The sequence below is a fragment of the Paroedura picta genome, chromosome 17 (genome assembly GCF_049243985.1).
Source record: "Paroedura picta isolate Pp20150507F chromosome 17, Ppicta_v3.0, whole genome shotgun sequence".
NCBI classification, from domain to species: domain Eukaryota; kingdom Metazoa; phylum Chordata; class Lepidosauria; order Squamata; family Gekkonidae; genus Paroedura; species Paroedura picta.
This window is the reverse complement of record NC_135385.1, coordinates 576,145-581,401: the sequence shown is the minus strand read 5'-3', so window position 1 is coordinate 581,401 and position 5,257 is coordinate 576,145.

Here is a 5,257-nt window from a genome sequence, read left to right as displayed (position 1 = left end):
ACGTGTAAGTACTGCGGATTCGGGAATCTGTTTAAATGTCAGCTGGGCCGAGAAAGGAAAACCATGCGCCACCCGTAGCACGATGAGCACAGAAATGAAGACACTTCCGGGAAAATGCATGGTGTTCCAGAGGCGGCTGGCAGGAGTCGATCAATACGAAAACCAGTTTGCATAGGGAGGTTGTGCTGATTTAGGGTTGGAGGGAAAACACGCTGCTCATGATCAGGGGTATCCTTTCCTCTATTATCTATCATTCATGGTGGAATCCAGCCCTTGAAAACAGGTCCTGGCGTTGAGCAGAGATGCCCTCCATGCCGACTGGCTTCAGCTTAGCGGCTCCAGCATTTTTCCCTCCCCTTCATTGTGCTCACGAGGGCGACAGGGAAGTTTGACAAAAACGATTGAAAGTTAGAGTTCTGGAGGCAGCTTTGCCCAAACTGTTGGATTCCACGTGGCAGTTCTTCTTTATCTTCACTGCTATCGGGCGGATCTTCAGGCTCCCTCCCTAAAGGTTGGGTTTTGTGGAAGCAGAATGGCATCCCCCCGTCATGGTTTTCCTAATTGGACCCTTTGAGGATTAGACCTGGATCAGAACCCCCCCCCCCCCCCCGTGGGTTTTGAAAGGGTGGGATGAGTCTGGCCAGAGGCTGGGGCTCTGGAAGGGATGGGGAGAGCTCAAAAAGCCCACCAAGGCAAGATAATTTTTCATGTCCCATTAAGGGGAGTGTTTTATGAAACCCTGGAGTTTCTTGATGGCCCTCGAAGGGTTCCCCAAATGGGTGGGTGTTAATTCATGTTTAATATATTTTAAAAATCTGTTACTCTTTGGTTGATATGACTACATAGGGTCATGTTGTCCCAGCCACCCCTCCCAAAATGGCCAGTGATGGCCTGGAGGGGATGGGAGGGAGACGGGCCCCAGGGGGGTGTGTGCACATTTATGCTTCCCAATCATATTCTGCACAATCCTGCCAACAATCGTGCCACAATCGTGGTAAGAAAATTGAGAAAGGCTGATTTAAGCAAAGACATAGGGGGCTTCCTACAACAACCGGGGTGCCCATGAGCCCCGTTCCCTTGGCACTGCTGAAAGGAGGCTACCTGGAGAGCTAAAGAGAATATTCATACAAGAAATCTCTCGTTAATGGCTCATCGGTGAATCAATGCATTGGAAGGGGTTCCTCCCCCAACATATCGGTTTGTTTAATGAAGATATTTCTCCCCTCCTGTCTAATAGATGAGGGAAGGGACAGTGCTAATGATAACTGCTCCCAGCCTGTGGAAGGAGGGCCTGTTGCTTGGGAGACTCTTCCCAGGTGCTCAGCTATACTGTTCCACACACACACTTCTAAAAAAGCAAAAGAATGCAGTCTCTGGAAGGCTCTTTTGGGCCTCTCCCCATGGGAGCCATGGGGCTTGTGGTTCAGCTCAGTGAAGATGGCAGCTCTGGTCTACATCCGATTCAATCTTAGTGCAGTTGGAGAGCTGTCAGGCAAGGGAACTATGGATACAAACCAGTGGCTTCATTTCCAAAGCATGCCCATATTTCATCTTTTCTTCCCTTTGTTACCTGCTTCATCTCTCTTCCACTCTTGGCATCAGAAGTGCCTAGCACAGAATCATAGAGTCGGAAAGGGCCATACCGACCTTCTAGTCCAACCCCCTGCCCAATGAAGGATCAGCCTAAAGCATCCAAGAAAAGTGTGCATCTAACCTTTGCTTGAAGACTGCCAGTGAGGGGGAGCTCACCGCCTCCTCGGGCAGCCTGTTCCACTGCTGAACTACTCGGACTGTGAGCATCTTTCCCCGATATCGAGCCTATATCGGTCTTTATGATCGTTTAAGCCCATTACTACGGTGGCAGTGACGAGACTTTCCCTAGCCTTCCATGATGTGCAACACCTTTCCTGATTGGAAGAGCAGCTTCCTACTTTCAAGGAATCCTAGAGTTGGAAGGGGCCATACAGGCCATCTGGTCCAACCCATGCAGGATCAGCCCAAAGCATCCATGAGAAGTATCTGTTCAGGTATTGCTTGAAGACCATCAGTAAGGGGCAGCTCACCACTTCCTTAGCGGCCAACCCAACTGCTGAGCTATGACTGGAAATCCCCCTCCCCACCAATATCTACGACGTCCGATCCTCTGCTGCCAACAGAAACTGCTCCTTGCCCTCCTCTATGTGAGAACCTTTCAAGTACTTGGAGAGCCATCATGTCCTTCGCTCTTCTCCAGGCTTGGTCCCCAGATCATCCTCATGGCTCTCCTCTTGAACCCTCTCCATTTTAGCCGTGACCTTTTTAGAGTGAAGTCTCTCAAACTGCACACAGGACTCCAGGTACGGTCTGACCTATACGTTCTATAGCAGACCAACACGGCTAATTTGAATCTATCGTTATATAGCAGGATTATGACATCTTGTGATTCTGATGTGAGGCCTCTGTTGGTACATCCCAAGACTGCATTAGCCTTCTTTAGCGCCATGTCACACTTTCTGCTCCAGGGTAAATCTCCATATCAGCCTCTAGACCAGGGGTAGTCAAACTGCGGCCCTCCAGATGTCCATGGACTACAATTCCCAGGAGCCCCTGCCAGCATTCACTGGCAGGGGTTCCTGGGAATTGTAGTCCATGGACGTCTGGAGGGCCGCAGTTTGACTGCCCCTGCTCTAGACAGAGAGGTGGACAGTGGCTCAGTGGCAGAGAACCTGCAGGGCAGGCAGAGGGAACAACTGCAGGCCTGGAGAGGCCCTGCCGGCAACAGCTGGGAATTTTAGTGCAGCTTTCACACAGTGTGGTCAGCAACTCAAATGCCATCCAGCTCAGGCTGTGGGACAGAACAATACACGTACATTCAAGTTGCCTTCAAAGAGCACATTTATATGTTTGGGTGTTGCACCAGAACCAGCCTGTTTCTGCCTTGCAGGGCCCAGTTTTCTCTGTCCATGCCCATGACAAATTCACAAATTTCCTGACCAATCTGGTTCTCTGTTGTCCTTATCCCACTACTGCCACCAAATGTGCCGAAAGCAGCCTGCTTCTGACTTGCAGACCCAGTCCCATCCTTGCCCACCCCCTGGTTGTCAACTTCAGGCAGGTGGCAAAGCGAACTCTCTGGATAACCACTGCCACCACCTGGCTAAAGTACAGGTTCACAGCCGGAGAGCCAGGACCCTCGCTGCTGTCAGGATCTCAGACTTGTAAATAAGAATTCCACTTGTTTAAGGCAGAATCTTTATTCAAGCTGTGTCACATGAAGCTCAAAGACAGTTCTGGCTAAGCCAGGCCAAGTAATACATTATAAGATCCACATGCCACCCCCCCCCCCCCCATCGGTAGCTGTTGGTAACAAGGGCATCAAGGTTGGATACACACTTCTCTTGGATGCTTTAGGGTGCTTAGGGCTGATCCTGCCCTGAGCAGGGGGTTGGACTAGATGGCCTCTATGGCCCCTTCCAACTCTATGATTCTATGATTTCTATAAGGCCAAGACATAACAAGAAGCCACCTAGGTGCAGAGTCCGGGAACTCAGCCAGGAAGCAGATAGATAACGGCCAGCCTGGCAGACTGACCTTGGAGCAACAGGCAGTGGCTGGAATCTAGAAAGTTACAGCAGACAAGCAAAATGGTTACGGTATGGCTAACATGAGCCAAGCAGGACCCATGTGGACAGGATTCTGACAGCTGCCTCTTCCTTACCTGAGGCCTTGCCTGTCTGGGGTCTCCCACAGCCCCAGCTCCTGAGCACTGTGGGGGGTGAGATACTGCCAGGGTTCAACCCTTTGCACTTCCGCAGTCAGTGAAGCACCACATGGATCGGGGGCACCATTGCAGCATGTTGCTGTGTGACTTTTGGCCCAAAAGGGATATTTACAAGCATCCCTGGATCCCAGCCCACCTCCCTCCCCGATGTCTTCGCCCAGGCAAACCACCTGGCTGTAGAGCTCTGCATCCATGGCCAAGCAGACTTCGAGGACGATCTCTCCCACGGTTGGGATGCCCAGTCCAGACGGCTCGGAGACCGGTCTGCAGGGGATGGTGTCTGCCAGGTCCCACAGGGCCACGGCCATCTCTCTCGACGGGAGAATTCCCGGAGGGGCTGAAAGAGGCTGTGGGACGCCCACTGCTGAAAAAAAAAACATCCTTAGACCCGCGAGAGCCCCAAAACTACAGACCCGTCTCGCATTTAGCGTTTCTGGGGAAGATGATGGGAGGGAAGGCGGGCTACAGTTTCAAAAACCTGTCTCAGCAGCAGGCAAAGGTACAAGAAAACATACACACACACACTATTATTGTGGTTGTTATAATAAAATGGAAGGGGAGGTGGGCTAAAACAAGCAAAAAAAAGGCTCTGCCACAACAGCAGAGAAGGGTGAAAGGAAACACAACCCCCCCCCGCACATCATCATCAGTATTATTATTAATATTATTATTAAAACTAAAATCCTCACAGATATTCCCTCTGGAAAGCAGGGCCGTGAAAAGTGGCCCTGAACAAGGTGGGGCGGGATAGATTATTTGTGTCTTGACCACTTGCTTGTTTTATTGTAAATTTGGGTTTGTTTGTTTTTTAATGTTTTGTGATGCCTGGGAAATGCGGCGGGACATAAATCGAAGCCATAAATCAATAAATAAAACGCGGGAGGGAAGGTGGGCTAAAACAAGCACAAAAGACCAAAAAGGTGCAACACGCACTGATTCTTAATCATCCCCTTATTATACAATGGGAGGAAAAGTTGCAAAGCCACAATAATAATAATTATTATAATTATTATTATTAATGATAATTAATTATTATAAAATAATAATTATTATTTTATAATAATTAATTATCATTAATTATTATTATTAATAATAATTAATTATTATTATTAGCAGCCATCTAATTTGCGAAGGGCCAAAAGGTGCCTCTTTCCCCCCCCCTCACACACCTCGCCTCGCGATGAGGGGGGCGTGGCCGCCCGCGCGGCCCAGCCACGCCCCCTCCTCGCCGCCGCCGTTAACCACCGCGCGTCGCCCAACCGTCGTTCTGCCGACGGAGCTGCTTGGAGGTGGCGTCGCAGGACTCGCCGGGGAGAGAGAGAGCGAGCAGGGATTGGTGTGCGCCTGCGCCAGGTGAGGCCCCCGCCAGCCCGCCTCTCGCTCCTCCTTCGCCTCCCGCCCACTGCGCTTCCCGCCCAGGCTGGAGGGGGAGGAGCCAAAGGGCAGCCCGCCCCTCTCTCTCTCGCCCTGTTTTGGGGGGTTTGGCGCCTTGCAGCT